Raw genomic sequence first — 26,635 nt, forward strand, 5'->3', positions numbered from 1 at the left:
AAAGTCGCAAAATTGAGCTGTCTGGGCAGTGGACTCGCCGAGTCCATGGGGGGACTCGACGAGTCCAAGCACAAATTCATCCTACTCGTCGAGTAGGTTCCTGCACTCGACGAGTAGGAGACACAGAATTCAGTTTTTCGACTTTTGCTACTGGAAATGGACTAGAAACAGTACCCTAAACTGTTTTGATGTTTTAAAACCTGTTTTAAATGGTGTAATGGTTGTACTAATCCATTTACAATGGCTTATATCAAAATTCCATGTTTTATATGTGTTCATATAATTCTTGAAATTTTGATATGATATTCATGTTCTTATGAGTTATTGTTAGATCATAGGAATTACTTGCTAAATTGTTTAATGATTAATTCTTGATCAATTATGTGTTTTAATGGAATCCATAATTTGTCCTCAAGTTGTGGATTTCCAAAGGTCACCTCCTTTTAATGAACATTTAAAACACATAAGTTACATAAAAATGAAGAGTCTTCACTTTTATGAACCCTTAACTCATAAGTTATGAAATGAAAAGTTTTGAAGAGTATCAAAACTTGCCCTCAAGTTTTGGAATTTGTAAAGACACACACACTTTAAACTCCAACCCTTAGGATTTTAAAAGTTCAAATTCAACCCTTATACTATTATAAGATTAATGGTTCATATTTATATATATGTATAAGATCAAGTCGTTTTACCGTTAGTAGGCCTCATTCACGAAGCCGGTATATAAGGGGGTATAAGTTTGTTGCCTATAAAATGGCAGCTTAATGGGTGTCCACTCTCACCCACCGCTTCCTTGATTGGTGGGGGGTCGTTAGCCGAACGGCTAGGACAATGACTTTAATTCTCATTAAAAGTATAATGATTATTATAAAGTAACTAAATGTTTTAATAATTCCCAATCTTAGTTACTTTAGGAAAATGTGAAAATGGTGCTAACCCATGAAATTCACACTTTGTAGCTTACCAAGTCGTTGGTGGAGCGTGTGTGGTTAACCGGCACACTAACTTGGACTAGTAAGGATAACAAAGGGTGACTTAATGTTTATCATAGATCGGTGGAGCGTGTGTGGTTAACCGGCACATCGATTAGGTGATAATATTAAGGGTACCAAGTGACTTTGCATGGTTATTCACACCTTGTTTTGTGATCCTCGGCATCCCAGTCACAAAACTTGAAGGGCACAATCGAGATTGAAACATGTCATTGAAAAGTTCAATGAATCTCAAAAGAATCTAGGAATTTCAAACCAATTAAACCTAATAATTCATTTCGTTTTCATGGTGGAAATTGGTGAATCGTCATTCACCTACCTTCAAATATGTTATAGCTTAGATTATGGCATCCCTCTTCTAAGTTATAATATATTGTGTTGGGTCCTAGCCTTAATATTACATTTGGGTGTCTTATTAAGGACTCTATATATCTAATCTAAACTTGTCTTTCTTCTTTTCAGATGTCTTCCAACAATGCTTCGGGTTCTAACCCTACTGGCTCCTTCTCTCTCATGAACCTTTGTGGGAGAGTCATCTTCGATGGTTCCAACTTTATGGATTGGATCCGGAATATCAGGATGGTCACTCGTTAGGATGACAAGGAATATGTCCTCGACAAGGAGCTTAAGGATCTTGAGCCGACTGCTACTCCTGAGTAAATCGCTGCATATGAGGCACATGAAAGAGATGCTACCAAAGTGGCATGCAACATGATGGCCACTATGACAGCCGAGCTCCAAAAGTCCTATGAGGACTACTATCCTTTTGAGATGCACCAGGATTTGATGGACCGCTACCATCAGAGTGCTCGTCAAGAGCGATATGAAATCATCTCCTCCATGATAACAACCCAAATGAAGGATGGTGAACCCATCACGGGCCACATGCAGAAAATGCAAAGGTATGTGGACCGTTTGTAGAAATTGAATGTCAACTTCCCTGAGGATTTGGCAATTGACATCATTTTGCACTCCTTACCTTCGTGTTATGATCAATTCCGCATGACATACCACATGAACAAGGAGGAAGTCACACTCAGCAAGCTTCAAGGACTTCTGAAGACCGCCGAAAGTGGTCTTAAAGGTAATTCGGTTGTTACTACTCCTACTTCTACAGCTACCCCTGTTTTGGCTATCGAGCAAGGCAAAGGGAAGAAGATGAAGACCCGTTCGAAGGGTACCAAGGGAAAGTCCCTTGATAGCTCCTCATCGAGTGGAACCAAAGGTGGTTCTGCTACTCCTTCTGCCATCCCTAAGGATGCTGATTGCTTCTATTGCCAGAATAAGGGGCACTGGAAGTGAAACTGCCCAAAGTACTTGCAGGATGTCAAGGATGGGAAAGTGAAACCATCCCATGCAGGTATTTACACTATATTGTCTAATAACTCACCATATTCTAACTCTTGGGTCCTTGATACAGGTTGTGGTATTCACATATGTTCTGATTTGCAGGGCCTAAGAAGAAGTGAGGATGTGGAGCACGGGAAGATAAACTTAATCATGGGGAATAGGAAGGCTTCACCTGTTACCAAGATTGGAGTTTATACTTTGTTGCTAAGTAGTGGGTTAAAGTTATATTTGAATAAATGTGTTTACTCGTCCGAAATGGCAAGGAATATTATTTCTCTTCATGGTTTGTACAAACAAGGGTTTACCTTTTCTTTTGATAATGAAGTTGGTGGAATTAATGCTTTCTTTAATAATGTTCTTTATTTTAAAGAATTACCTTGTGATGGTGTGTATGAAACTGTGTCGGTTGTAGATAACCTAGGAAATAATTTGTTGTGTATTGATTCTTCTACTAGCTTGGATAAAGCATCATTGTGTGTCACACCCCAAAATCGGAACGGCGGAATCGTTCTGGGGCGGAGGACGTCATGCGTAGTATCACAACAATTGTATCATAGCAAGCATAGGAAACACAACTAGACATTGAATAAATATATGAAAAAGATTTACATTGTCTTAATACATAGTTTTGTTCATATCAAAGGTAAAATAGAAAGACGTGACTCTAACGCTCCGACTTCTCCAATCTCCGTAAAGTACCTGTCTACTAATTCCCTGAGAATACAAGCAGTTTTGAAAGAGTATCAACATAAAGCTGGTGAGTTCATAAACATTTAGTTTTGGTGGAAAATTTTCTTTGATCCTTTTGAAAAGTGTTCCTCAAGAAAATCCCATATTTTCTTATGAAAAGCATGTTTGAAACCCATTCCTTCTATGACTTCTTAATTCATACTAGTTACGTATAAACCAATATCGAATAGACAATCAATTGTGTGGATCTGCCCTAAACCCACAACCAAACAAGGAACAGGGAATGAGACGGAAACCACACATTTCACAGTCTATCGGAAATTCTTCATACGTAACCCGAATGCATAAGCTAAGGAGTCATGGAATTAAAATGAATATCCATTAGTTCAATGTTAAACCATCCGTTTATGAAAATACCGTGTTATCTTGGGAAAATCCTATATTTTCCCTAAAAGTAGGTTGTTGGTTATCCGTTCTAAAATGAAGTGTACCATACTTATATCGTTAAACGTAGTTTCCTTTGAAAAACCCTGGTTACTCCCAGTGAGGTATATTAGCCTTATTACATAAATAAAACTAATAAGAACATGGTGAACTAAATCCTGAAGGTATAATTAATACCCTCTAGTAACCAATTGGTTATTACTCTAAGGTTTGTTTCACTCGATCCATTATTACGTAAGTAAATCGCTGTTATCTACATTGTGAGTTTTATAACCATACTTAAACTTGATATGGCACGTATCGGGGCCAGTATCCTTTATGACTTTGTCACCCGTAGACCTGCCGGTCCCACTATAGCTAGCAGCGAGGTGCGGGATAGTCAGTCCCGTATAGATCTATACACAACAGTCACGCTCTCCCTACAAGAGATTCTGGTCATAAGTGCTAGTCCTACACTCTGTTTCGGTGGTGAGTGTTACCAAGGACGTGTCTCCAACTTAGACTAACAAATTTACAAGTAATAATGCTGAAAACCCTTTTTGTAATTAACATGAATCCTTTATAAAATGATATCTTTTACTTCATGATTCATAAGTTCATTGCCTTAGTTTTGAAAACTGTTTCTGCGAGTTGATTTCTTAACCCATTTGGTAAAACTGTTTTCCATGTTCAAAGTATATTGAAAATATAATTATCTTAAACAAAATAATATATTTTGAGCCCAAGATTACTTGTGCTTTTGCTTGTATTACCCCTGAAAACATGAAAAACTCGAAAAAGCGTAGGGGTATGAACTCACCTCGAACAAGTGGTTTGATTGAAGGATCGACACGGAGGCTGAGTGTCAAGTGAAACCTTGAACACGATTTGATCGTAATTAACATGTAATGACACATAAAGGAGTTAAATGAAGGTATTTTGCTACTAGATATGATGGGGAACCACTCTAGGGACTTGGAACTACTTGAACTAGGTGCTAAAATCACATATGATTGAGTGAAGGAGGTGTACGACCACCCTAAGGGTGTGTGCGGCCCAGGGTGTGCGGCCAATGAGTGTACGGCCGTACACTCATGAAGAGGTGTGCTTTTGAGGTGTTTCCAAGGTTCTAACTAGCATCCAAGAAGTATTCTAGGTCCCATGCATAGATAGAATGCAAGTTTGAGGCCAATAAAGATCATCAAAGTGGGTTTGCGGCCACAAGGTGTGTGTGCGTCGGTACAAAGGGGTGTGTGGTCGTACACTCCTCTTGTTTATGCCCAAGTTGTCGACTTTAAGGTGCATCAAGGCTAGGATCATGTCCAACTAGGAGATAGGGGCCAAACTCTCACTTTGGAGGGTCTTTAAGGTGTGTACGACCCACCTTATGAAGGTGTGCGGTCGTACTCCTTCAAGGGATGAAGAACATGATGAAACTTGATGAACTAAGGCTTGAATCAAGAGGTATTTCAAGTATAACAAGCTAGAGGATGGAATACTCACGTTTTTTAAGCTTTGGAGGGTTCGCGGTTGAAGAAGCTTGAGAGAAATGGTGTGGTGTGTTGCCAAGGAGTGAAAGGAATGAAAGGAAAGGGGTCATCCCTTTATATAAGGGTGGGTGTGCTGCCATAAGGGGTGTGTATGGCCGTACACCCATGTATGCGGTCGCACACTCCTCCAAAAGGGGTGTATGGCCCGGTTTTGTCACTATACGACTTGTTGACTCATTCCTAACCTTAATCTCGGTTGTACTCAAGCTTAGAACGCTTAAATGAACCCTTAAACAGTGTTAGAAGACAACGGATACGGGTTTAACATTGGTTGAGTTGACTAGGTATACAAGATGGCAGTTCCGGGTTGTCACATCATCCCCCCGTTAAAGGGAATTTCGTCCCGAAATTCAAACATAGAATATGAATTATGGGTTCGGGAAAAGATGAGGATATTTATGTTTCATAGAATCCTCGCGCTCCCAAGTGAATTTAGGTCCTCGCTTGGTATCCCGGTGAACCTTCACTATCCGGATACGACGTTTGTTTTGTGCGCTGGACTCCCGGTCCATGATCTCAACTGATTCCTCTACGCAGTGTAAGCTCTTGTCTAGTTCGATCTCATCGAGAGGATCACAAGTGTCTCATCGGACAGACACTTCTTCCAGGTCAAGAGGTGAAAGACAAGATGAATGTTACTAAGTTCACGGGGTAAACGGAGTTTGTATCCTACGGGACCGATCCTGGCGGGGATCTCGAATGGTCCAGTGAATCTTGGGGTTAGCTTTCCACGCTTTCCGAAGCATATCATGCCCATCCAGGGTGAGACCTTCAAAAGAACACGGTCACCAACCTGGAACTTCCAAAAGAGGTTTTCGTCTCTCAGACACAACTCTCCTGTCTAACTCATGATTATGGATTTGGGTTAGACTCTACGCTTAAACTCGACCCATCGAACAAGTGGTAGTTCTGGAGGGTTTACTGAATAGAATTTGGAAGGTTTTCGGAGGGTAAGGTACTCCTCGCATGGGTTCCTCAGGGTCTAGAATGAAAAAGGTGACTCAGAGATTTATGTCAGTTTATGGTTGCCAATGACAGAGGTCTTGTGAATTTTGACGATCTAGGCGACGGAACGTGTGAACTTAGTATGGTGAGGACCACACCAATCCATGACGATTGATGATTACAGACTCTTTACCGAGACAAAGAGTTAGACCGATTTGAAAGAATTGATCACTTTACTACAGTGTATCTCGAGGGTGTTCGACAATGCATTCTGTGTAAATGTTCTAGTGCCTTCTTTGATTCTACCGTTGTTACACTTGTACCGCGATGAGCAAGTACAAACAGTGTAAGTGTTTTTGACAACTAATGAAGACACTTTTATATTATGATTCTTCTTGGTACTTCTCTGATCGATTGGTGTATATAAGTTATGTACCATTTAAATTGCATAAGAAAGTCGATTGAGTGACTCTGCCCCAAATCCACAACCAGACAAGGAACGGGAATTAAGGCGGAATCACTTACTCTTAGTCTGCAATATCTTAGTTATACACAACTCTATTGTGCATACTAAGCCATGGCGGCTTATCTGAACGGATCTTTAGTTTTCTTATGGATGTCGTGACTGGTTCAGACGAGTAAGTTATTTGTAATCACTTTTTAATTTCCCCGAATTTTAATATTAATTTGGATTTAATCTTTAAGGAAGTTTTACTTAGAAGACGTACCAAAATCTTCATACAGGAGAAGGGGTTCCTCGTTGCTCTCACATGTTATGCTGCTTCACTCCTCCTTTTCCTCCGTCATTTTCTCCGTCGGACAGTCCTTCTTGAAATGCCCCATTTCCCCACATGCATGGCATACTTGAACTATACTGGCATCGGTAGTGGAAGTGATGTGATGAGTCGGGGTCCTTTCGAAGCGAGCTTCCTTCCCACCTTTAGTCCTTGGACAATTTCTTTCGAAATGACCGGGTTCGTCACAACTGTAGCAAACCTGACCCACTTTCACGCCAAAAACTGAGGTGTTTGGCTGTGTCGGTACCCTGCAGTAACGAGTGGTGTGTCCTTGTCTGTTGCAGTTCTTACATCGCAATTTACGGCATTTTCCTACGTGATGGAAATTGCACTTCTCGCAAATTGGTAGATTCCCAGCATATCGCCGTACTGGCGTTGGCACTGGAGTGGCAGATGTTGTGGCTGTAGGAGTTGGCACGGATTGTTGTCTCATAGCAAGTCTTTGAGATGACTTACGCTCCCTCTTACTCGAGAATTTTCGTTTAGCACTCATAGGTTTGGGAGTTGGAGTATCCTCCTGGTTAAGCCCTTGTTGGTTTCCTGGTGCGATGCTACGGTTTAAAGTGTTGGTACTGTTCCCATTCCCATTTGGGTTGTTGAATTGTGCCATGACAGCATTTACAGTGGTTGTGACTGTGGCCTGAAATGTAGCGAAGTCCATCTGTAGAAATGGTGTCTCGCCAGTCGGTTGGTTAACTTCTTGTGAAGACATGGTTCTGTGACATGACAGGAAACGATCTAGTGAGGAACGATAGTCATCGGTGGTGGTATTTCATGAATTTATATACTTTATAAATTTCACGCCCTGGAGCTACCCTGAATGATTCCGATAACTATCCAATAAGGAGGTCTATATGGAATAGACTTTTGGTATTTCAATTGGCTATTCCGGAATGAACTTCTGATGAAGCGTTTGTGAGGTGGCATAATGTTGCCAAAAGGTCCAAAAAGACGCCCGAGGGTAAATCCCTAGGCATTACGAATCGATGTTATCTTAGTTTTGAGCGTTCCACGTTCTGACATTCGTAGCATCTCATAATAGAGATCTACGTAACATAGACTTATGAATTTGGTACTGACTACCCTCTTGATGAAGTTACAGAATCTGGTTTACTGTTGCTTAACTGATATGATAAAGGCCATAATCCTGACACGTAGTGTGAGTAGGGAAATCACTAACTCCCTAAATCATATTAGTTAATTACTCATTTGCATGCTACTGATCCAGAATATATTTTCGATACTGAAAATCTTTAACTGGAATAAGATTGTTGTCACTGTAGTTGGTATTGAAATCATACGAAGTTCGGAAAATTTTGACCTAGAAGTAGGTCTACAACATACCAACAGGGGAATAAATTGACAACATAATGAACTAGTAAATCAGTACTTGCAAAACAGGAATGTTTACAAGAAAAAGTGCTACTTAGAGCATAGATATGAAGGCTAAAAAGGAAGGATGAGTAAAGTATTTCCTATCGGCGACGGGCACCCCTCGGATGAATCCTTAATTCGGCCAGTTGACGTCCCACATCAAGCAGGTGTATTTCGTATACTGATTGGCGTGCTCAGAGCTCCATGATCTCATCTTGGGTTGCAGCTAACTCTTGCAACAGAGCTTTATTGTCTCTCATAACTCTCCTATGAGCAATTTCTAGGCGGCGAATGCGATCCGTACTAGCGATTGAATCCACCCCAAGCTCCACAGTTCGTTGAATGGTTGCCACACCTAGCTCCACATTGCGAGCCACTCGGCGAACCAGGATTGGAAGGGCCCTGTCGGCGGGGCCTCCCTCGTTCAGATTGTAGAAATTGCGGTTTCCGTTATATGGGAGGGGTTGGCCTTGCTCGTGGCTCCACCTATTCACACTCCCTACTCACATAGGCGTTGGACCTTGGAATTCAAGTTGGTGGTTAGGATTTGGTACTGGGGCCACTTGGGGCAAGTCCTCGACTTCAAGTTCTGAGTTAGTCTCCTCAGGAAATTGTTCTGTAAGGTCGTCGTTCCAAGGAATTTCATGGTTTTCTGCGGGCTCTGCCTCGAGCCATCCATCATTCCCTTGATTGGGAAAGTACGGGTAACCAGGGAGATGGAATCCAACCATGTTATCTATGCGAGAATAGGGGTAAAGAGATAGCTTAATAGACTTCGAATCTAGTAATACCGCTATTGTATTGTATGTGTATGCTCGATAATTTGTTGCCATCTCATCCTCATAATTAAAGTGTTCTACCAAGCGATAAGCAAGGAAGGATTTCTACTACAAGTCTCTGTCACCTCCTGATGGAGGAATCGTCTCCTCGTATGATTCCTTCTAGGAACCCTCTTTATGAGTCCTCTCTGGTTCCTCCTTGATTCTTCTATTGGCGGTTGGAGTGGCTATCTATATCTAGATTGTTTGTGCGAGAATGGGGATGTCTAGAGAATCTTATGAGGTTAAGTGAACATTTCTTCTTTAGTTATTGATGATCAAAATTGGGTCCTCCTATCAAAACTGGGTCCTCCTATAGTCAAGCAGTGCATGCAAGCTGTATATAACCGAGATCAGATAGACCTTCGAATAGGTGATCCTACTCCAAAACCACAACCAAACAAGGAACAGGTAGTAGAGCGTAGATCACAAATTCTGAGTCTATAAGATCCCAATTATACATAACCCTGGGAGCATGCACTTCGCAACTATAGACCTGCCAGTAAAGGTCTTTTAGTTCTTATTCAAGCTTCTTATAGTGCCTAAAATACTCCTATACTATTTTATCTTTATGTTTTGTTCTAAGGATACCTTTGTATATGGAGTTAGGTAAGTTTTAGACTCGTTGCAACACCACTATCACTCCCAAACACATGTTGGTCATATCTCAAATAAATATAGTTGATCAGGTTATATTTATTCCAGATATGATTACATAACTGCTCAGATTTGACTGTAGTGTCCACATCCAAATACTTTTCTTTTGTTCTATTTATGACACTGATTCTGGTACTCGGGTATACTTGTATACTTTTTATGAAAATATTTATATTTTTAAAAGTATACTTTTAGTTTAGAGCGCTTAGGCCCCTTAGTGTTTATAGTTGTATACCATGTATGGTTCGGTATACTTAGTTCACTATAAACAATAGCTCTGATACCAATCTGTCACACCCCAAAACCGGAACGGCGGAATCGTTCTGGGGCGGAGGACGTCATGCGTAGCATCACAACAATTGTATCATAGCAAGCATAGTAAACACAATCAGACATTGAATACATATATGAAAATGATTTACATTGTCTTAATACATAGTTTTGTTCATATCAAAAGTAAAACAGAAAGACGTGACTCTAACGCTCCGACTTCTCCAATCTCCGGAAAGTACCTGTCTACTAATTCCTTGAGAATACAAGCAGTTTTGAAAGAGTATCAGCATAAAGCTGGTGAGTTCATAAGCATTTAGTTTTGGTGGAAAATGTTCTTTGATCCTTTTGAAAAGTGTTCCTCAAGAAAATCCCATATTTTCTTATGAAAAGCATGTTTGCAACCCATTCCTTCTATGACTTCTTAATTCATACTAGTTACGTATAAACCAATATCGAATAGACAGTCAATTGTGTGGATCTGCCCTAAACCCACAACCAAACAAGGAACACGGAATGAGGCTGAAACCACACATTTCACAGTCTATCGGGTATTCTTCATACGTAACCCGAATGCATAAACTAAGGAGTCATGGAATTAAAATGAATATCCATTAGTTCAATGTTAAACCATCCGTTTATGAAAATACCGTGTTATCCTGGGAAAATCCTATATTTTCCCTAAAAGTAGGTTGTTGGTTATCCGTTCTAAAATGAAGTGTACAAGTATCTACCATACTCCCAGTGAGGTATATTAGCCTTATTACATAAATAAAACTAATAAGAACGTGGTGAACTAAATCCTGAAGGTATTATTAATACCCTCTAGTAATCAATTGGTTATTACTCTGAGGTTAGTTTCACTCGATCCATTATTACGTAAGTAAATCGCTGTTATCTACATTGTGAGTTTTATAACCATACTTAAACTTGATATGGCACGTATCGGGGCTAGTATCCTTTATGACTTTGTCACCCGTAGACCTGCCGGTCGCACTATAGCTAGCAGCGAGGTGCGGGATAGTCAGTCCCGTATAGATCTATACACAACAATCACGCTCTCCCTACAAGAGATTCTGGTCATAAGTGCTAGTCCTACACTCTGTTTCGGTGGTGAGTGTTACCAAGGACGTGTCTCCAACTTAGACTAACAAATTTACAAGTAATAATGCTGAAAACCCTTTTTGTAATTAACATGAATCCTTTATATAATGATATCTTTTACTTCATGATTCATAAGTTCATTGCCTTAGTTTTGAAAACTGTTTCTGCGAGTTGATTTCTTAACCTATTTGGTAAAACTGTTTTCCATGTTCAAATTATATTGAAAATATAATTATCTTAAACAAAATAATATATTTTGAGCCCAAGATTACTTGTGCTTTTGCTTGTATTCCCCCCTAAAAACATGAAAAACTCGGAAAAGCGTAGGGGTATGAACTCACCTCGAACAAGTGGTTTGATTGAAGGATCGACACGGAGGCTGAGTGTCAAGTGAAACCTTGAACACGATTTGATCCTAATTAACATGTAATGACACATAAAGGAGTCAAATGAAGGTATTTCGCTACTAGATATGATGGGGAACCACTCTAGGGACTTGGAACTACTTGAACTAGGTGCTAAAATCACATATGATTGAGTGAAGGAGGTGTACGGCCACCCTAAGGGTGTGTGCGGCCCAGGGTGTGCGGCCAATGAGTGTACGGCCGTACACTCATGAAGAGGTGTGCTTTTGAGGTGTTTCCCAGGTTCTAACTAGCATCCAAGAAGTGTTCTAGGTCCCATGCATAGATAGAATGCAAGTTTGAGGCCAATAAAGATCATCAAAGTGGGTTTGCGGCCACAAGGTGTGTGTGCGTCGGTACAAAGGGATGTGTGGCCGTACACTCCTCTTGTTTATGCCCAAGTTGTCGACTTTAAGGTGCATCAAGGCTAGGATCATGTCCAACTAGGAGATAGGGACCAAACTCTCACTTTGGAGGGTCTTTAAGGTGTGTACGGCCCACCTTATGAAGGTGTGCGTCCGTACTCCTTCAAGGGATGAAGAACATGATGAAACTTGATGAAATAAGGCTTGAATCAAGAGGTCTTTCAAGTATAACAAGCTAGAGGATGGAATACTCACGTTTTTGAAGCTTTGAAGGGTTTGCGGTTGAAGAAGCTTGAGAGAAATGGTGTGGTGTGATGCCAAGGAGTGAAAGGAATGAAAGGAAAGGGGTCTACCCTTTATATAAGGGTGGGTGTGCTGCCATAAGGGGTGTGTACGGCCGTACACCCATGTATGCGGCCGCACACTCCTCCAAAAGGGATGTATGGCCCGATTTTGTCACTATACGACTTGTTGACTCATTCCTAACCTCAATCTCCGCTGTACTCATGCTCAGAACGCTTAAATGAACCCTTAAATAGTGTTAGAAGACAACGGATACGGGTTTAACATTGGTTGAGTTGACTAGGTATACAAGATGACAGTTTCGGGTTGTCACATTGTGGCATTGTCGTCTTGGACATGTAAACAAGAAACGCATAGGCCAACTCCAAAAGGATGGAGTCTTGGAGTCATTTGATCTAAAGTCAGATTATAGTTGTGAGTCTTGTTTTCTTGGGAAAAGGACAAAATCACCCTTCACTGGTTCTTGTGAAAGGGGTGAAGGTTTGTTGGACCTTATACATCATAATGTATGTGGACCCTTCAAAACCGCCACAAGGAATGCTAATCGCTATTATCTGAGTTTTACTGATGATTATAGTAGATATGGTTATGTCTACTTAATCAATCATAAGTCAGAAACTTTTGAAAGGTTTAAAGAGTTTAAACAGGAAGTAGAAAATCAATTGGGCAGGAACGTTAAGATGCTTCAATCTGATCGAGGTGGTGAGTATCTTAGCATAGAGTTCCTCGGCTATCTTAAGGAGTGTGGGATTGTCTCACAATTGACACCTCCCAGGACACCACAGCTGAATGGTGTGGCTGAGAGGCATAATCGGACCTTGTTGGACATGGTTCGCTCCATGATGAGTCGAGCTTCGCTACCAATCTCTTTTTGGGGGTATGCCTTAGAGACTGCCGCCCATATCCTTAATCTAGTCCCTACAAAGAAGGTTGCCAAAACACCTCATGAGATGTGGACTGGGAAAGTTCCCAACTTGGACCACATCAAGATTTGGGGTTGCGAGGCTTTTGTGAGACGCGAGACTCACGATAAGCTCGAACCTCGAAGTGAGAGGTGTATTTTCATCGGCTACCCACAGAAATCCTTTGGTTACCTCTTCTACAGACCCAGTGAGAATGTGGTCTTTGTAGCAAGGAGAGGGGTCTTTCGTGAAAGAGAGTTCATGAGCCAAGGTAACAGTGGGAGGCAAATTGACCTTGAAGAACTTCAAGAGTCAGGTGGTGAAGGAACCTCAAATCCTAGTGATCAACCTGAGGAGGAAACTCATGTTGATCCAACTGACGAGTCTGTACCTCTGAGGCGTTCCACAAGAGTTAGGAATGCACCTGAGCATTACTATGGTTTCCATATTACTGCAGAAGGTGATACACTTATCAGTGATAGTACACATGTAAATCTGGATGAACCTAACAGCTACACAGAAGTCATGGCAGGCCCTGAGGCTGCTAAATGGAAAGAGGCTATGGACAGCGAGATACAGTCCATGTATGACAATAAAGTTTGGAACTTGGTTGACAATGTACCAGGTCGTAAGACAGTTGGGTGCAAATGGATCTTCAAGAAGAAGGCCGACATGGATGGTAATGTACACACTTATAAGGTGCGACTGGTTGCAAAGGGCTTTTCTCAAACTCCGAGAGTTGATTATGACGAGACCTTTTCACCAGTAGCAAAGATTAAGTCTATTAGGGTTATGTTAGCCATTGCTGCATTTCATGGCTATGAAATATGGCAAATGGATGTCAAAACTGCTTTCCTTAATGGGAAGTTGGCTGAGGATGTTTACGTGGGTCAGCCAGAGGGTTTTGTCAGTACAGAGCACCCGAATAGAGTGTGTAAGCTTGAGAAATCTATCTATGGATTGAAACAAGCACCTCGCAGATGGAATCTTTGTTTCGATGAGAAAGTCAAAGAGTTTGGCTTTTCGAGAAGTGAAGATGAGTCATGTGTATATGTCAGAGCTGGTGGGAGTATAGTTAGCTTCTTGGTGATGTATGTGGATGACATACTCCTCATACGAAACGACATCCCAACTTTGTAGGAGGTGAAGTCCTGGCTTGGGAAGTGTTTTGCTATGAAGGACCTTGGAGAGGCTGCCTATATCCTAGGGATAAGGATATTAAGAGACAGGAGTAAAAGACTAATTGGACTTAGTCAAAGTACCTACTTGGATAAGGTGTTGAAAAGGTTCAACATGCAGAATTCCAAGAAAGGAGAATTACCGATCCAAAGCAATGCCAAACTGAGCAAAGCTCAGAGCCCGAGTATAGAGGCTGAGATAGCTGAGATGAGTCGATTGCGATATGCTTCCGCTGTTGGCTCGATCATGTATGCTATGACTTGTACCCGCCCTGATGTGGCATTCGCTTTGATCATGGTCAGCAGATATCATGGGAACCCTGGCAAGGCTCATTGGACTGCGGTAAAGAATATTCTCAAGCACCTGCGAAGGACTAAGGATTGGATTCTTACCCTTGGTGGGAGTGATGACTTGAGAGTAGTAGGGTATAGTGATGCTAGCTTTCAGACTGATAGGGATAACTTCCGCTCTCAGTCGGGCTGGGTCTTTACCCTAAATGGAGGGGCAATCACTTGGAAGAGTTCCAAGCAGGAGACAGTAGCTGATTCGACCTGTGAATCAGAGTACATAGCAGCGAGTGAAGCGGCAAAGGAGGCGATATGGCTGAAAAACTTCATCGGAGACCTTGGAGTTGTACCAGCTATTAAGGAGCTTATGGAGTTTTTCTGTGACAGCAATAGTGCGGTTGCCTTAGGCAAGGAACCAAGAGATCATGGCAGATCCAGACACATTGACAGAAAATATCACTTCATAAGACACAAGATAGAAGAAGGACTCCTCGTGGCAAAGAGGGTATCATAATAAGAGAATCCTGCAGATCCCCTTACGAAGGGACTGACGAGGATTAGGCACTTACAACATACGAGGCGCATCGGGCTGAAGGATGATATTAGTTTTACAGATTGGATAGCTATTTCTGAAACTTGTAAAACGTAATCGACATTTGATGATGAATAAAAGGTGTGTTTATTTATGAGTAAGGTGTTACTGTCTTTTGTCAATTATTTACTATTGTTTCAGCTTTGCATGTTTTAACTTCCAGAATAAATTACTTTATTCAAACTTCCACAGTCGGTCATACGTCGGAAGTAGGTATGAATTAAGATTGTCATGAATTGGGCGTGTAGATGACTAAAGGTGTTTAGCCATAGCAATGGTTGCTACATCATTCATGAGTGCTCATAAGTTATGAGTATTGGAATAAACCCACGCTTACTTGTATCACTTCATGGAATTTATCTCGAGTGATCGTGAGACGGTAATATCATATAAGTCTTCAAACCTAGAGATATGACTTGTTGCCTATGAGTTGTTTATACATTGATTGTACGTAAACACATTGGTAACTCGATGTTATAAAGCGTGCCTTTGTGTATAATTCAACAAGTAGTAGAACAAGCATATGAGTCGAAGTTTATATGTTCCTTCTTGGATTAGAAGCGATATCTGGGCCCCTCGATGATTTTGTGTTGACCCATGTACCGGGCCCGATCAGAACTAAGTTGATGTGTTCAATTAAGTTCTATGTCAAACAAATCGGAAATCGAGAAACAAAATGTTGGACAAATAGTAAGACATTGTTCCATGTATTTGTCCGGATGATATCTAGAACAGAGGATTATATGATCATTTATCTAAAATGGCGCTTCATAGTTCAACAGAGTTTTAAGAGCTACGATTGCCGGTTGGTTCCTGAAGTATTATAGCCAAATAGAGTTATTAGACTTATCCAAGTGAGAGACTGTTGGATAAGGTGTCTAAGTCCATAACTTTATTCGGTATACTTGACCCGACCCGACATGGTCCATTTGGGTTGCACTTCACCCGAACTATTTATATGGTTAAACCTTTGAGAATTGTATGTTTATGATTTGTTAATATATTATAAGCTATGATATATTAATATGAAATCATATTGTTTAATTAGTATTGATCATAAATTAGTTTATAATTAATTTGGTGATAAAAAAGGTGACTAATTAAATATGGGCTCTTGTATTTATATAAGTATGGGCTAATACTCATTTGGAATGGGCTTGGCATGCATGGGAGTCCATGGAGCTTTTAACCCATGGATCCTTGGAAAGGAAGAGTCATGGGTATTAGGGTTTACATGGATGTAACCCTAATCCTCCACACTATATAAAGGAGCTTATGATGCTTGAAACGGCACTAGTTGTGTGTGTGCAAGGTGGTGGCCGATTTCTATAAGCTAACATACACTCTCTTAAGTTTTTCCAAGTTTGTGGTGATGTGTTATTTCCATTTGAGGCATCCACATTATTGGTGCTTGGCTCTCAAACTCCAAGGAATCAACTCACTATTGAAAAGGTATGTAATTCTTCTAGCCATTATGTTTAATGTTCCCCATGCCATGCTAGATAGGTTATGAACCTTGGAAAAACAAAGTTGCATGTATTCATAGTAAAACATAGATCCAAGGTTTCTAGGGTTGCATGTACACCATAGGAGTGTTAGGATGCTGAAAACCCATCATATATATCCTAGGTATAATGGTTTACTTACCAAATAAGTAGTATACCTATAAGTCTCATATGCTATGAATATAAGTGTAGGTAATTCCATACAAACGAAGGTTACTAAGTATAAATCTTATTTCAATTCTATACAAGTAAAAACGGCTACGTATAAATCTTATTTCAGTTCTATACAAGTATGTAGGCTAGGTATAGTTGTCTACTTAATATACAAGTAGTATACCTACCAGTTTCTTGTACTTAGAGTATAAGTGTTTGGGAAACTTATACTTAACATCCATACTTATATATCGACAAAGTATAATGCTTCTAAAGTTTTGCTACCATGAGTCTGTAACCGCGGCTATATGACTAGTTTCAAACCTATGGTTATTGTTACAAGGATCACACCTTTTAGTAGTTTCTGGACGCTTCATCGACTCCGGAAGGTAGTAAATTAGGCAAGTTCGTCACCCGCCAAATGTTGGTTGTAGCTAACAACCACGGGTGGGGTTGTCAACCTGTATATTATTCATACACGACTTTCTCGCTCACACGGGATTAGCGGTTACAGGTCATAGGATTTCCCCTAAGATTTCCAATCTTAGTTGATGAATAAGGTAGCTGTCACACCCCCAAACCGAAATGGCGGAAACGTTCGGGGGTGGATGATGTCATATGTAGTATCACAACAATTGCATCATAGTAATCAAAGTAAACACAACCATTACATTGAATATATAAAAAGTATTTACATCTGTTTGATTCATATTTATATACATCAAAAGTAGCAAAAATAAAGATGTGACTCTATATGCTCCGTTTTCTCAAAAGTCTGCTGAGGTACCTGTCTACTGATTTCCTGAGAATACAAGCGGTTTTGAAAAGAGTATCAGCATTAAGCTGGTGAGTTCATAAGCATGTTTTTGTAATGAAAACCTGTTAATGAATCAATGAAAAAGTTTGTATGTTTTCCAAGAAAATCCAATATTTTCTAAAATATGTGTTTGTTACAGTGTTCCATGAAGTATTAGTTTGAATGCATGATTACCACCAGATGAATTGTAAATTATGGTTTTGAATGTAAAACCCCTTTTTGTGTGAAATCCCTGGATAACACCAGTATATATATTAGTCTTATTAATTAAAATAAAACTGTGAGTTGAAATCCCTGGAATCCTCCAATTGTATTAAGAAATAGTTCTATTAATGAAAATAAAACTAAAGAAGAATGAAATCTCGTAAACAAAAAGGTTAGTTTATACTATTGTGAGTCGTATAACTATGCTTGATATGACCTAGAGACCTTTACGACGTTCTTCAAGTGTCGGATATATGACATTTGTCACCCCAGGCATGCCTGCCTAACTGTAGCTAGCAGTTCAGGTGTGGGATTGTCAGTCCCGAATAGATCTATTCATAAATCTCACACTCTCCCTCCAGGAGACTCTGGTTATACTATGATAGGATTTAGTTCAGTACACCAAAGGGTACAATTTTGAAGGAGAGTCTCATAATTCTGTATAATCTAGTTTACGTGCAGTTCTGTATTGATCTATTGTATTTAAACTCGTGTATATACTTTATAGAGTAATAATTATACTTAAATAATTATGTAATAAAGTATCCTTGTTACCCGAGAATATCATAAACTAAGTCTGTCATAGTCTATATGTTTAGCAATGTATAAGCTCTGAATTTGTATTATTGCATATTAAAACCCCAAACTATACCTATTATAGTTTGCATGAATATTATGTATTTCGTTCATGAGTTGTTCTGAAAACTATGCAATTTGGCAGTAAGTTGAAAACATCCCTTATGCTCAGCATAATACAAAAGGAATAAAATATCTAAATATTTTATGAAATGTGGAAACCGTATCACTATATCCATTGCATCAGTTCTATGTGTTTTGAAATCCTTTTGTATAAATTCACAAATCATTTGTGTTTGGCTTGTACTCTCCCCGTGAAAATATTAAAACCATAAAAGCATAGGAGTATGAACTCACTGTTGGTTGCGTGAAATGTCGGACAACGAAACTGGAAATGAGGACCCTCGGCTTGATGTACGCGGCACTTAACGGGATCCTAATAACAATTAGATACATACATGTATTTTATTAGCAAAACCATCATTTATAGTGTTGGAAAAACACTTGCTTTTGGTTTAGGAATGTTACCGGGACTTGATTGAATCGGAGAAAGTGGGTTTTCAGCCAAGTTCACCACTTAGGAAGGTTTGCGGCCGTGAAGGGGATTACGGCCGTCAACTGTTCTCGGCCGTGAACAGCCCCTTGAAGGGTTTACGGCTGTGAACGGTGTTCTTGAAGGAAATATGAATTTTTGAAGGGTTCACGATTGTGAATGGTTTGCGGCCCTTGAAGGTTTAAAGTTTTGAAGGGTTTACGACCGTGATCTCAAGAACAACTATGTTCGATCTTGATGAAAAACAGATGTTCTGATGCTCCACAACGAGTTTCAAGGTGGATAGAGTGGTAGATGAAGAGAAATCTTGTGTTTTCTTGTGTTTTCGGGTGATGATTTTGAGAGAGAGAGAGCGATGGTGTTCGCGGCCAAAAAAAGTATATATGAGGGTAGGAGTCACGTATATATAGGTTGGGAGTATGGTCGGTGGTGGGGTCCAGCCGTGAATGGGTTTACGACCGTGATTGGGTTCACGGCCGAGAACACCAGTCAGGCCGGAAACTGCTGATTATTCGAAGGAAACTCGGGTTTTTCGCACGATTTTTGGGTTCCGACTCATATATAAAGTTCAATTATATAACTAAAATGATTTTTCAAACCAAAGGAATTTGACGGAACTCAATAAAAATCAAATTTTATTAACGGAATCGGGCTAACATTAACGGAAAAAGGTTCGGGTTGCCACAGTAGCTCATGTAGACTTACCGAGTTCCATTAGTTCTAATGGTGAAAGCATATTCGTGTCTAAAACCATAAGTTAGTAGACTATGCTTTAAGCATTACTCCTAATATTTATAATAATTAGGCAATACAAAAGCTATGACTTAAGGTAAAACCAAGTTTTATCTTGACATAAAACCAACAATTGCAACATACTTAACAAGTATATCTAGAACTCCTGAATATACCTTTATGGCTATATTAAGAACATAATAGGTTTTATCTTGACATAAAACCAACAATAGCAACATAGTTAGAAATCCATATATATAACTCTCGAGTATAACATCGACGCTATATCACACATAGTATATATATAACTCCCGAGTATAACTCGGGGACTATATCGCACATAATATATATAGAACTCCCGAGTATAACTCAGGGTCTACATTAGTATAATAACATGCTAATAATTTTATGATAGTTGTATGTTTTAAAAATATTATATTTAAAACAACTATATCCCGGTTAATATAACTATCTATGTTGATACGAATATACTATCATATAGACATATTATTAATTTATATATAATATTTAGCATGTGTTTTCCCCCGAAAACATTAAAAGTGGGGCCGTGAAACTCACCCTAGTAGCATGATCTATAGAATCTAAGCGGTCAGAGGCTCATCGTTGTTAGTCTCGGGAAGGGAAATGGCCTTCGAAAAATGAGGGAAAGAAAAGTAGAAGGTGTAAAGAATGAAAGGGTCTTGATCGCTATTTATAGGCTGTTCTGGGCCATTCCACGTCGTGGCATACATATGGCCACGTCGTGGACTTCCATGAGTCACCATGTAGCTTTAACATGTGTTTTCTCGCCCCGATTAGTGTCCATGACACGTTCCATGTCGTGGATTTAATGTCCACGTCGTGGACTTAAGGCGGCTAGGGTTTCTGCCATGTGTCATGCTCTGAGACAGTTACATCTTCGGAAGGTCATAACTTATGCATACAAGCTCCGTTTTTGACGTTTTTTATATCCACGCGTAGGTATTGTTGAGTACTACAACTTTCTTATAGACTCCAATAGCTAGTTTTAAGTCTATTTTAAATTCCTCTTGTTACAAAGGCTATAGTGATAGAATTTATCATAACTTCTTCATGCGAAGTCAGATTTAGACGTTCTATATATTTTTGGAATCGTATACACTTGTAGTGTTGAATGAAAATATCATTAAAGATTAAAGTAAATTGATTATAGTATGTGTTGGTTTATATTTATGGAAATCATCTTTGACCTAATTTTGACTGGTGTTACAGTCTATCGCTAACATAGGGAGAAATAATGGTAAAATGCACTCACTCGAATCGTGCGGGTGAGGCGTTGTCTACCTCCTAATAGTGTTATCCATAATGACCATGGGCTCAAATGAGTTAATGAATTGTGTGAAATGATTCCAGGGACTTAAACTGTGACATCCCCAAATTCACAGCCAGAAAAGACCGATTTAATTTATGCTTTTAAAATAATTTCAGAGTAATCCTTTGAATTAAAAGAGTTGCGGAATTTGTTCTCAAAACAAAATATGATAAAATAAAATTTATCAAAGCATTTCTTAAAGAAATGTATTTTCATATATAACAAAACCCGGGATGTCATGTTCCGATACAGACCAAAAGCATAAACGGCACATTATAAGCCTTATAATAGTTATATACAACTATAGGCCTATAAACAAAATAACTTGATGATTCATCCAACTTATGCTCTCGTGCCACTACATGTAATACAAATAAAACTGAGTGGGTCAGGCTTGGGAGCCTGGTGAGCATATAGGGTTTTCAACCCACAATAAATAATTATATTTAATTTCACCAACCAACAATAACCCGATCACCCATTCCTGTTATCCTCACTTTACATCCCTAAAACAACAACTATCACAAGGGACCTAGTCTAGGATTTTTCATAGGGATGGACATTACTGCAAAAGGGTTTTGTCACACCCCCAAACCAAGGATGGCGGAAACGTCCGGGGGTGGAAGACTTCATGTATAGTATCACAACAACGAGTATAATAGTGCTCAAAGTAAACACAACCATCATAAATATAATTGAAAAGGTTACACCATAGTATATGTTTACATGTTTCAAAATCAATTACATTATGATGACAAAATGAACTGTTTGACGATTTAACGTCCCATCCTCAAGATGTTGTTGATTTCCTGTTTCATTGATTTCCTGAGAATACAAGTAGTTTTGAAAAAGTGTCAACAATTAAGTTGGTGAGTTCATAAGAGTTTTATTTGAGAAAGAAGCCGTTTTCCTTGTAAAAGCGATAGAGTATGATTCCAGAAAATCCAATATTTTCTTTATTAAGTGTGAAATGAACGCTCCTATGTTATGCGATAATGTACCCTAGAAAGACCCGTAGATTCCTTCTATAATCACCCAGCGTATATAAGTTATATAAAATTTAAGTTAAATAAACTGTCGAATATAATGGGTCTGCCCTATGATCCATGCATGGATCATGAAAGCCCAAAAGGTGATGGATTAGTTATTACTAGTGGGATAGAAGGTGGTTTGGGCTTAATGGTTGGGTTGTGCATGGTAACCCACAAATTGAATTAGGGTTGCATGAAGGCTAGGGAAACACTTTTAAAGGCTTCATAAGTGCTAAAAACGTTACTTTTTACTTCATAAAGCCTCCTAGCCGTTTTTATCACTCTTTGGTGGATTAGGGTTACACTTTAATGCTTCTGATGGCTCATTAATGCTTCTTATGGCTCTTTAATGAAGCATAGACGTTTTTTCTTCATCCTCAAGTGTCTTGGACGTTTTTTTTGTGTTATTTCAAGAGTTTCCTTAATTTTCACTTACTAGCTTTAATGAGTAGTTAGTTGGTTGGCTTGTAACCACCAACTTTGTAATAAAGGCTTCATATAAAGCCATGTTTATCCATGGAAATGTAACAGGCGAATTTCTAAGAAAAAAAACTTTTGTTCACATGGAATTATTGTTATAATTCACAAATTATCTTGTTGGGACGTGTTCTTGACTTGATACGAAATCAATCCAATAGGTCTTGGATTGTTTTCACCGGTATACAACTTAATAGGTCTTGAGTTGTTACTAATCTATCCATTTCTTTCCATTCACATATCATTTGTGGTTGCTATTCTCTCTTAATTTACCTAAACACTACCCTACTCGCTAAATCAAGCCCATACACGCATCATAAGTGGTATCAGAGACCAGTTCTGATTGGGTGTTGTTGAGTTCTTGTTCCAAAAAAAAATCTTCTAAGTTTGTTTGATTTCAGTTCCTATTCGAAAGTTTTTGTCCAAAAATGTTGCGCAAGTTATATGATGAAGAAGAAATAGAGGAAGAGAAAATTGAAGAAGATGATGAGGAAGAAGATTATGGTCCCATCTACGACACCGATGGGGAAGGGGAATTTTGTGAAAGAATAAATTTCTTTGTTGAAGAGGAATTTGTAGAAAAAATCAATTTCGTGGTTGAAGAAGAAATTGTTGAAGACTCTAGCCCTACCTACGACACCGACGGGGAAGAGGATCATGAAGAAGTTGAAGAAGAAAAAAATTTCGTGGTTGGAAACGAAAATTTTGAAATGTTTGTGAAAGAAATAGATTTTGTTGTTACAAACAAAATTATTGAAGAAAAGGTTGAAGAATCAGAGGAGGCCGAGCAGGTTCTTGACCACAAAGATGTGGTTGTGGTTAAGAAAGATGATACCCATCGTATAACAAACCCTATTTCTAAGAGTCCAGCAGAAGGAGTGATCCATCAAGTTCCAAGTTCCAAGCAGTTACGAGGGAAGGAGTTCATAATGCTTATATTCCTATTCTTGTGGTGTACCTTTAATTGGGAAGCCATGTTATTGGAACATGCTTGTGATCAACCCATAAACACAAGCCATGATCCATTATTTCATATGAGCATTTTTAATCCTTTAAATTATTACAAGGATAATTTACAAGGTCTAAATCTTGTTCGTGGGAGTGTACAAAAGTGGTTTTTGATCCACAAATGGAAGATATGGTTAGAAGTGAATTCAGCGAGTTCTTTGAGTTGTTTGAAGAATATGTGTATGTGGAGAAGAGACCAGCTTGGAGTAAATAAAATGTCACATTTTGCAATAAAAAATTATTTTCAACACCTGTTGTCATGGAAGGTTTGCATGGGAGAACAACACAATTTGGTTCTTACCGAATTGAGGGCAATTCTTTTCGAAGAAGGAGGGAATGATACATGTGTGGAAGTGACAAATTCTGAAAATGATAATGGTTACAAGGTGGATTTGGGAGGAGACCATGGAATGCATGCTACCTTTAATGTGGGAGATCTTTCACCTTATCTTGATGATGATGGCCTTGATGAATTGAGGTCAATTCCTTTCAAAGGGGGAGGGGATGATCCATGCATGGATCATGAAAGCCCAAAAGGTGATGGATTAGTTATTACTAGTGGGATAGAAGGTGGTTTGGGCTTAATGGTTGGGTTGTGCATGGTAACCCACAAATTGAATTAGGGTTGCATGAAGGCTAGGGAAACACTTTTAAAGGCTTCATAAGTGCTAAAAACGTTACTTTTTACTTCATAAAGCCTCCTAGCCGTTTTTATCACTCTTTGGTGGATTAGGGTTACACTTTAATGCTTCTGATGGCTCATTAATGCTTCTTATGGCTCTTTAATGAAGCATAGACGTTTTTTCTTCATCCTCAAGTGTCTTGGACGTTTTTTTGTGTTATTTCAAGAGTTTCCTTAATTTTCATTTACTAGCTTTAATGAGTAGTTAGTTGGTTGGCTTGTAACCACCAACTTTGTAATAAAGGCTTCATATAAAGCCATGTTTATCCATGGAAATGTAATAGGCGAATTTCTAAGAAAAAAAACTTTTGTTCACATGGAATTATTGTTATAGTTCACAAATTATCTTGTTGGGACGTGTTCTTGACTTGATACGAACTCAATCCAATAGGTCTTGGATTGTTTTCACCGGTATACAACTTAATAGGTCTTGAGTTGTTACTAATCTATCCATTTCTTTCCATTCACATATCATTTGTGGTTGCTATTCTCTCTTAATTTACCTAAACACTACCCTACTCGCTAAATCAAGCCCATACACGCATCACCCTAGGTCCACAACCAAACAAGGAACAAGAGATAAGGCGGGCCCACCAATTCTAAGTCGATTACAACTCAATTTTATATAACTCTAACATGTACACTTAGCAACTATAGCTGAAAACTAACAATTCTAAATGATATGTAGTTTTAATACCATAAAACCATTTTGTGTAAACCCGATACTTTGTATTCGTACCCCGTTTATATGAAAACTCAGTACTTTGTAATGTACCCCTTTTTGTATAAACCCGGTACTTTGTATTCGTACCCCATTTATATGAAAACCCGGTACTTTGTAATGTACCCCTTTTTGTATAAACCCGTTACTTTGTATTCGTACCCCATTTATATGAAAACCCGGTACTTTGTAATGTACCCCTTTTTGTATAAACCCGGTACTTTGTAATGTACCTCTTTTTGTATAAACTCGGTACTTTGTATTCGTACCCCATTTATATGAAAACCCGGTACTTCGTAATGTACCCCATTCTTATGAAATAAAAACCTTTTGTAATGAGTTCGTAATGTAAATGAAACATAAACTATACCTATTATAGTTTATCATAATGTTTGTAATGTATATGCAACCTAATTATACCTATTATAGTTTAACATATTTGTTTGTGGTGTATAACAGACTTAACTATACTTATTATAGTTTATTATAATTATTTGTAGTTGTAGTAACCCTTTGTATATGATTCATACCTTTAAACTAAGGTAAATAATATGTTCTATCAGCAACATGTATTCAAATAATACTACACACCTTGCTCAGCAAGTTACAAGGTGTAAATACGATTGTTAACTATTTTATAGTTTTTAACTTTCCTGTTCCTGTTATTGGAAAATTTATAGAAAAATCATCAGAGGTCGAAATTCAGATCCGTAAACTCTGAGGGTTTAGAAAATGTGTCTATTTTATTCATAAATTTTATCATGATTTTTAGTGACCTTTAACTTGTGCAAAAATGTCCAACTTCACAGACAGGTCCGAAGTGGTTTCTGAAATGATAGGCTGTTTTGTAAAAATCACCATAAATTATAGAAAAATAGTATGAACTTGTGCAAGTAGTCATTTTAAAGGTAGAAATCTGAACTATTTGCACCTTGTACAGTTTTGAAAACTAAAAAGTTTAAGATGTTTAAAACAGTCCGTGAATGGAACTAAACTTTCTTGATGAAAGCTGGAGTTTGAGTTTAAGTTATATTATGATGTTTTAACTTGTATTCCCCCCCCCCCCCTCCCCCCCCCCCCTAAAACAGAAAGAAAACATAAAAATGTAGGGGTATGAACTCAGCTTGAGTGGTTTCAGTAGATGGATGATGAAGAAAAGAAGTTTCCAAGTCAAGAACACTTGGGAGATGCTTGAAGATTTGAAGGTTCTATGAACAAATATGATGATATTTGTGTGAGGAATCCATGTTTTGTGTGAAAGGATGTAAGATAATCAAGTGTAGGATGGAAATACTTACCCAAAAGTGAGTGAGAAGCTCAATCACAGCCTTGGAGTCTCGAGTTTGAGAGAGAGAGAGAAAGTGAGAGAAGTGTGTTTGTTCTTCTTGAGAAAGAGTGAATAATGTGGGAGGAGAGATAAGAACTTCCAGCCTTTGATCTGATTATAGGCTGGTGAAAGAGGGTGAAAGGACAACTAGTTGACTAAGTATGGAGGAATAGTGACTGAGTATGGCCCTGGAGTGGGTGTGGAGGGTTGCTTGTGTCACACATTAAGGTAAAGTCAACACTCCACCTCAAAATCTTACCCACTAGATTTTATTCTTAGGCAACGATTTTTCCACCAAAAATGATTAAAATATGATTATATAGGGTTTCATATGCCAAAATACGAGTTTGGGTGAAAATCCCACGTTAAAATAATGAAAAACGGGCTTAAAACGGAGTCGTGGTCGAAAACCGGGTGAAATGGGCCTTCCTGCGATGTTGCTCGGATAGGACCGAGGTTCGGTCCCTACTGCCATAGACCGAAGGCGAGATGA

Source organism: Lactuca virosa, chromosome 8 (assembly GCF_052849685.1).
Source record: "Lactuca virosa cultivar CGN04683 chromosome 8, Lactuca_virosa_CGN04683_v6, whole genome shotgun sequence".
In the NCBI taxonomy this organism is placed as follows: domain Eukaryota; kingdom Viridiplantae; phylum Streptophyta; class Magnoliopsida; order Asterales; family Asteraceae; genus Lactuca; species Lactuca virosa.